This window comes from Vollenhovia emeryi, unplaced genomic scaffold (genome assembly GCF_000949405.1).
Source record: "Vollenhovia emeryi isolate VEMERY1.0 unplaced genomic scaffold, V.emery_V1.0 DF939247.1, whole genome shotgun sequence".
Taxonomy (NCBI): domain Eukaryota; kingdom Metazoa; phylum Arthropoda; class Insecta; order Hymenoptera; family Formicidae; genus Vollenhovia; species Vollenhovia emeryi.
Genome location: NW_011967119.1, coordinates 140,617 through 149,010, shown reverse-complemented (window position 1 = coordinate 149,010; position 8,394 = coordinate 140,617). Strand labels below are relative to the sequence as shown.

At 48.3% G+C, this 8,394-nt stretch overlaps 1 protein-coding gene across 4 annotated transcripts in view; it reads left to right on the top strand.

Moving 5' to 3' along the window:
- Positions 1-8,394, top strand: part of LOC105559968 — a 427,615-nt gene that overhangs the window by 300,094 nt on the left and 119,127 nt on the right. Inside the window, exon 1 of one of the 4 annotated variants that reach the window (XM_012008661.1) lies at positions 4,628-6,189. The exons of the other annotated variants lie outside the window; for them this stretch is intronic. The gene's annotated coding sequence lies outside the window, so the exon portion shown is untranslated. Of the gene's footprint in view, positions 1-4,627; positions 6,190-8,394 lie in introns of those variants that run through there. 4 annotated transcript variants of the gene reach the window in all.

The following is an 8,394-nucleotide window of genomic DNA, read 5'->3' as shown; positions in this document are numbered from 1 at the left end:
CTCACGATTAAAAAATTTTCAATTAAAAATATCGCTTTATAAGTAATTGTGGTTAGGCTTCACATGCTGATATTTTTAATTTCTCTTCGTTTTTTATATAAAGTCGTGAACCCCCCGCTTTGTTTTTACGCGTACTGTAATCGCGTGGAAGAATTTTGTAATTCTATAAAGCCAAATTCAAATTGCTCACGATTAAAAAATTGAAAATTTCAAATACCAATATCTTTCTCATTAGACTTCTGACCCGAGTGTTTCAAGTATAAAAACGTTCTGCTATGCGGTCCGCAACTTATCCACAATGATGTTTAGTTAACAGTATTTCTTTAATTAAAATATATACGTTTTTCAATGAAACATACATATTTTATTCAAATATATATTTTTTCAATTAACAAATGCTTACGCGAATTAACAAATATTTACTTGACAGTCCGTGACTGCAGCGTATAGCTGAATCAAGAAATATTTACTTGACTCAACAGTTTCCTTTTCTCAGCGTGAGGAAATTCGGGTTTCAATTTCGCTGAAATACCGATGAACATTTTCGTCCTCGCGGCAATTCATCACCGGAGGTACGTGAAAGTGGAGAATAGCGATTTCATACTTCTATATTTCTATAGATTTTCGTTTACTAGCCGCCTCTATTTTGCATATCCGTTTCCTTCACATCGTAATCGCATATCTATGAAGGGGTTTCTCTGTTCCATCCTAAATAGATTTCCCGCAGATCCTCCATGAAAGTTTGATATAGGAATATCAGATTTCTTAGCGTCTACCTCTGCCGCGATTCCTATAAATCGCAACGTCTCGCGGACAAGAATAGAAATTTCGGAAATAGCGTTCCAATCGTCTTAAAATCCTGTCGAGTTTCTATCGCGTCACGCTGCTCGCCTGCACCTTTACCGCTTTGGCGTCTTGGCGCTATTAAACTTCCCTTTAATGATAGCGACCCTTTTAAATTTATAGAACGTTTGCCGGAACACTATGGCTTTCGCGCCCCGTAATATCCATGCGAGGAGCGAAGAGTTTATAAAAACCGAACATAGAAATTTTATTGCTCGAAAGTGCGATGAGTTTTTTTTTGTTTGCCTCCCGCGTCTTCGTCCGCAGGGAATTACGATCATCGTGAATGGTACGTTCTTTTTATCGCTCGCATCCGAAGATGCGTTTCCGTGACATTGCGGAACTCGTAAAAGGGACACGCGCACGTCCGAACGCGTCAGGGACTTCTTTTTATCGTTTCCGCGCAGCGTATACACTGCAAATTACGATTGCGTTGCAGAAACATAAGTGTCGATCACGAAGATGTATTTTTATTGTTGCTCGCAACGTTACGCCACGGACGCAGCGCCTGCAGATACGATCTTCGTGATATTCTTCAAGTGTAACGCACCTATTATTTATGTCAGTATAAATAGATTATCTTCTTGATTCACGTTTCTGACAACAAAATGCGATATCCTTATAACTGTCTCTTCTTCTCTACGCGGAGCGCGCAGTCGGCAGGGAAATACAACGAGATAACGGTTCGGGTGAGGATGAGGAGGGGACGAGAGTGGCGAAGTCAAGGAGCAGGTTTGTAATTCATATTAGAGTCTCGAAGGACAAAGCAATCAAGTCGCCCAGAGCGAGCGGTTGTGGCGCAGACTCGCCTGGACTTCCGCGTCGAATTAAACTTACAGATCCGCCAGACACACAAAGAGGCGAGCAGACACGGAGAGACCGGCGGATAGGAGAGGAAAGGGGAGGTTGTCGGATCAAATGAAAGGAAAATATTGTATTTTTTATGAGGAGGAGGGGGGGCGGGGTCGTTCGAGTCGGGAGACAGGTTCGGGGAAAACTCGTGCGGGCGAACGAAGTCGATGGACCGTCGGGGAAGCGGGGCGAAGACGGGGAATAAAGTCGTTGCTGAAAAGAAGATCAAAGTTGGAATGTGTCGGTGGTTTGCGAAAAAAAATGGGGTGGGGTGGGGGAGCTTTTCAAGTGCTTTATTACACGGTGACAGGCTTTCAACAACGCCCAAGAAGTCCGCGTTTGCAATCAGGGCTTTAATGAAAATGTAAAGCGAGCGTACATCTGGATTTTGCAATCTCCGTCAGGGGGGGGACTCGCGAATGCATAGCGCGTTTGATAATATTTTTCTCCTTGGAACGGATCGCGTGTCTTACGCAGTCCCGCGTCGCAGGCGATTAAACTCTTCCGTCGCGGAAAATAAGCGCCGACGACAAACGAAATTATGCGACTCCGAAATTGCCGAACGCCAACGCGAAGCGGGATTAATGCGTGTAATAAAATGTTACCCGAGTCTGTTTCTCGTGCGTGTGTAAGAATTCGGGGGATATTTCGGCGCAAGGTTGAAAACGAATGCACGTGGTTCATAAAGAACATCTCTTTACGCCGAGTAAAGAGATTTGTTTAGGGTTAAACAAATGAGATACGTTGAAATCACGTTTCTTCGAGTCTATACTAAACTTTTATCACTTGTACCAAAGCATTTGCTAGATTTGAAGAAACAAATATGAATTCTCTTTGCGATTCTCAATCAAATAAAATTTATATTTCACACATAACGTCCTGTGTTGACTCCTATTGTCTGATTCGTTGTTCTTTCTGATTTTATTATTGGTGTCTGTTGATCTTTCTTCATTTTTAAATAAAAGTCTAGTATGTAAGTCAAAATTGAAAGAAAATTTGATTTTAAAGAAACTTTTCCGGATGTAGCGCGTATTTCGTAAGATAGTAGGAGTTTTTTTTTACAATAAAGTAAACCAATACGTTAATGAGTACCTGCCGAATGTCGTGATATGTGCAAAGAAACTGAATAATCGCGCACATAACGATTAATCTATTGATCGAATATCGTTAGTTCTGTTTCCCCTTCACAGCACGCAAGATTACCTTGCGTAAACTACGATTGCACGTAGCACGGTTAAAGACTATCGTAATCTTATCTTAAGAAAATGAGTTTTTTAAATAAATAAAATATACGGAGAGACTTTTCTTTTGAAATTTCTTCTGAAAATTATGTAACCATGGGACAACACGGCATTTCGAAGAATTTTATGAGAGCTTTTTGAAATTTTACCATATATTTCACTTGGTATACATTTTACTAGGAAAATGCACGGCAAAATTTCAAAAAGCTCTCATAAAGTTCTTCAAAATGCCATGTTGTCCCACGATGATTTTCAGGGCGACTACGAAGAGAAAATTCTCTCCGTATATGTTAAAAGACTTATTTTCCCAGGACAAGATTACGGTAGTCTTTAACCGTGCTACGTGCAATCGTAGTTTGCGCAGGGTAATCTTGTGTGCTGCGAAGGGGAAACAGAAACCGCCGATGTTCGATCAATCATAGTCTTTCCGTGTCCCTATTAATGAACATAATATTTACGTGTGTAAGCGTTTATGATGGATATTTGCATATAGGCTACTTAACAATGTGCGGTAGATGTACGCGATATACAATCTCGACGCTCGGACGGTCCTTAATGAAGATTTAATCGCGATGGTTATTAGATAGGCTCGCGTGCGCTTTGTTATTAGATCGAAGTTCGGCAGACCGCGAGGAGTTAACTAGATTCTGATGAACCCGTAGCGCGAATTCGATACGTTCCCCCTTACGGATACGCCGCGCCGAGACTGTACGACACCGCGTGTACTGAATCCCGAGCACGTGGCACGAAAATCTCCGGCCTGGCGTGAAAATGATCTCCATCACGCACCAGGCATCGCCGTGCCCGTTTTAATTCGACGCGAGGCGCATGCAACGACGATAATTGACGATCATCGTGCATGAAGACGTTGCGCAACGCCGCTAGAAGCGTCCTATACGAAACGGCGTAATTTGAGTAAGTACCGCATATCGCGCGCGCGATTATTACCGTGTTTCAATTTCTCGGCGCGGGTCTCAATCAGAGATCCGTAAACGACATTGCCGCTTCAGTAATGAACATTTGTCGGCCGCGTGCTTCGTCATTCGCATCGCGAGGCGTAGCGCACAGTGCGGGATTGTTATTCGAGATTTACGATGCACATTAGACGACCGAGATAATCCGAATTGCGTAGAGTGCAGTCCGGCTGGTGGACCGACTGCTCCGCAGGGTAGAGCTGCTCGCTCCGTTACAGAGAAAGGACCAAAGGTAAATACTTATCGAAACGGCACAGCCTTTCCATTTTCCACGTAGGAAGGTGCTGTTTGAGTCGCGGGGCTTTTCGGGGCTTTTCGAAAATTTGTTATCCGGATTTTCCCTTAACCGATGCCTCCCCTGTGCTTTTTATTCTCCGAGCTTTCGCAAAACAACCCGCTGGCGCAACGTTGTAGCGAAGGATAAATTTTTAAATACCCGCGCTTCTGCTCCCGCGGTGTCTCTCCGATTGGAGCGTATTGGAGCGAGTTGGAAAAAATTCATGACTTATTAATAACTACGGTCCGGGACGAGGGCGCGCCCCGAGCATTTCGAAACCGCCGGGCTGGCGCCGCGCGGATTAATGTCGCGATTAACGCGGATCGTTTTTGTAACGAGCGACACTTTTTCCCCCCCTCAAGGCCGCGAAGTACGATCCCTCAACCTCGCGCTCCGTCTCGTCCCGAGGTCGAGACCGGAGTGTCGTCGGGTCGTCGGGCGTCGGAGCGCGTGTCGCGCCGGACGGACGGAGCGGGCGCTTCGTGACGCCTCGGGTGCGTCCGGCGCCGCCGAAGTGGCCCGAGTCGGCCGAAGTCGGCCGCGGCTGCTCGTGGCGTTGAGGAGCGCGCCGCGCGGCGTCAGTGCTCCAGCGGACGCGGTCGCGCGCGTACACTTAACCCCGATTTCCTTTTTAATTCGCCACCGGGCCGGCGGAGGAGCGTCGTGCGAAGGAGCGACCAGTCCGGCGTGCGCGACGGGAGTGTCGCTCGTGTGTCATTCGTGAGTGGCCGGTGAGTGTGAAAGCAAGTGCGACAAGTGCGAGTGAGAGGCGCCGGTGATCGCGGGCGGTGTGTGAGAGCTGCGTGCCGTTTGCGGAAAAAGACGGGATCGCGAGACGCGTCTCCTCCTCTTCCTCCGAGAGAGAGAGTTGCTCCGCGACATTCCGAGCGTTCCCGACATTCCACGCGCGCACCCAACGTGTCCCGGAGTGAAAGAAAGGCTTCGATTTCGAGCCGCGCGTCGCGTTTCTCGCGAGTCTTGGAATTGAAGGGGTTGGAAAAGTGAAAAACCGAGGGTGGATCGACTCGCCGACGGCAGGCGCGAAACCGTGACTCTCGCTCCTCGTGACTCTCGTCAATTAGCGCTCGTCGCTCCGGAGGGGAGCTCGCGCGGAGAAGCGGAGGCTCGCCGCGTGTGTGACGTACGCGCGCGCCCATTGACGGGCAAACCTCGCGCGCACGCATACGTCCGCCGGCGCGCCGGTGAATTGACGATTACGCGCGCAACGGAGTGACGTGGCAGCGCGTGCCGTTCGTCGCCAGTTTTTTTCCGTTTTTCATTAATCCGCCACGCTGGTGCCTACGCACGGGGTGCGTCGGCCAGACCAGCCCGTTCCCGTTCGCCGGGGTGCGCTTCGACACGGAGGAGTGCGCGCGCCGATAATCGACAGTTATCGCCGTTGTCGTCGCGGCGCCCAGCTGGACGCGTCCGAGATACGATCGGGCGCTAATCGTCGCGCTCCAGTTTCAGCGCGGATACGCGAGCGCGAGATCGCGCCGGCCAGCAATCGGGAACGCGCGCGCCCGCCGACGCCCGCCTTTCGCCGGCTCGCCCGCGCCGGGACATGCAACAGCTCCGCGTGACCTTTTGAGACGCGATCCGCGCGGTCTTCCGGAGTCGCGCCGCTCCGAAGTTGGAATCCGCACGCGAAGCCCCCCTGGGGGATCGCCGTTCGCGTGCCGTCGCGAGAGAAGCGGAGCGGAAGAGAGTAGAAGCCGACGTCGCCGCGCACGAGACGCGATACCTCGCGTGACGGCGAGTGTACGGAGCGCGTGCCGGGACTGTGAGGATTAGCGAGAGGCTGCTTAGGGGGTCGTCGTTTACGCGGGCTCGCGGATTCTAGGGAGGAGCGCGGTGCACCGAGCGCGCTCGAGCTCTCGCCCCGAGTTGGATACCTGGATGTCTCATCTTACCGAACCTTATGCTGCCCATCGTTCTGTGATAAAACCTGTGATATTACGAGTTTTCCCGGGATCGACGAGAGAACCTTCTTCGGAAATCGGTAAGCGATCGTCGGCCATTAGTGAAGCCCACGGCTTCCTCTGCCACGTATCTCACGATTAGATAAAACGCAGCGGCTTACCGGGCTGGACTCGCGCGTTTCCGCTGATCACATATCGACGATTAGTTACCGCGTATCGCGCGACGATAAATTGGGGCGTCGCCAATTACGTAATGACGTTCGCCCGAAGCCGCATGCACGAAGAGTTGGCGTCCGCCGCTGCGCTTTATCTCCACGTGGGTGCGTCGTCCGCAGTCCGCTCGTCCAAGTGACGCTAACGAAATTGTCGGCGATCGCGAAATGTCTTTTCGGTTCCGCGCGCGGAAGTGAATTCGCGAGGCTGATCCATACCACCGACTCGCTCGCACGTTGGCTCCCAAAAGCGAGTGAGATCCAACGAGGCGTCTTCCGCCTGTAGCCAATGGGGCCACTGGCAGAATTCAATCTTTGACACTCGATTGTCCACTTAGCGATCTTCTGTGGGATTGTTAAATCCTAATTCAACTGGGCGGAAAGAAACCGAGAGCCGGCGAACGAAATATTGTCGACTCCTTTGTTCGGAGTTTGATTTAATTTCTCTCCCTTTTTCGCCAGGGTTACAAAGAGGTTTCTAGTTAAAAAAAAACTCCTGTCGTCTGTGAAGGAGAAAAGGGACACTAAAACTGTTTTATTGAAGTTGCTGTTGAAGTGGTTATCGAAAAAAAAATGAAAGATATTCTGCCTCGGCGCTTTATGCTTTATGTAAACGGAAATCTATCCCTCGATTAGCTTCCGATGGATTTTCATTTCGGCAGCGTCTCAATCGATCTTAGAAAGAAAGAAAAGTCTTGGAGACATGCCCGGGAAAAAAAATCTATCGCGTTGAAATCATGTTTCTTCGAATCTACTAAACTTTTAGCTTACTCGTACTAAATTTACTCGGCTTGACGAGAGAGACGCGAATTCTCCTGGAGATTGTTAATGAAATGAAATTTTGGTTAAAGTGGAGAAGTAATTTCTTCGGAATTGAATAAACGTGGCCAAAATTCAAAGAAACTTTTTTTCCGGGTGTAACGTGGACACCAATTCTCGCTATTATGCCAATCTCCCCCGTTTCGCCGCCGCTTTAAAACCGTGAGGCGAAGTGCGCGGATTCTAACGTGACCCGTGGCCAATGCTGCGCGAGTAAAATGTGGGAAAGCGTGTATTTTTTGCCCGCCTGGCACGAAATCCCCGTCGAGAGTCCGAGGTTGGAGATTTCCGTGGGGAGCTCGGGCATAATCGAGAAAACATCACAATGCGCGAGGGTGCTGGTCGAAGTCGACGACCTCGAAGAATGTTGACCAAGGCCGTTCGCGTCTATTTATAGCGCGGCGGTAACGAGGTAGTCATTTGCTGGGAACCGTATTTTCAGGTGTCAAATCTGTACTGAAAGCGCCACTCGGTGAATTATCCCACCTGCACTACGTCCAGAACGTACGCCGCGAACTCACGTAATTGTACTCGCGGTATCGCACCGCGCCAAACGCTCGTTAGTATATAATGAATCTCGTAAATTAATATTTAATACGAATCTCTCTTTTTAAACATTTATCCGAGTTTGCGCATTTTTATCTGGATGTTGTTGTATTATCCACTCGTAATTTATCAGTCGCGTTATTGTCACGCGCGTACGGCAAGAATTTAATTTGGTCAGACACTCGGTTAAGGGTACGAAAAATTAATATTTTATTTGTAGCGCCCGAAGCTTACGCACATCTCCAGGTGTCAATCATCGATCTTGATACACTTTTAATATGTCGTTTTCTAGACAAAAATAAGGGACACGTATTTGTTTATACGTGCGTTTTATACGGGGTGTTTCATCCCCTAAACATGCGTATGGGCACGTATAGAAAAATACGTGTCCCTTATTTTTGTCTAGAAAACGACATATTAAAGGTGTATCGAGATCGATGATTGAGACCTGCAGATGTTTCCTCGTTAGAGAAATTAAGCGGGCGTTAAATCGCGCGCCCGAAATCATTAGCGGTGACATCCGCACGGAGGGTGAGTTTTCTGTTAAAATATATCCTGAAAATCATGTAATCGCGGGGCAACGTGGCATTTTGAACTGTATGAGAATTTTTTGAAATGTTGCCGTACATTCTGCTAGTAAAATGCAAGGTTGGGAACGTTACCTTAAAAAACTAACGCGTTACCGTTACCGTTATTTTTTGTAAAAAG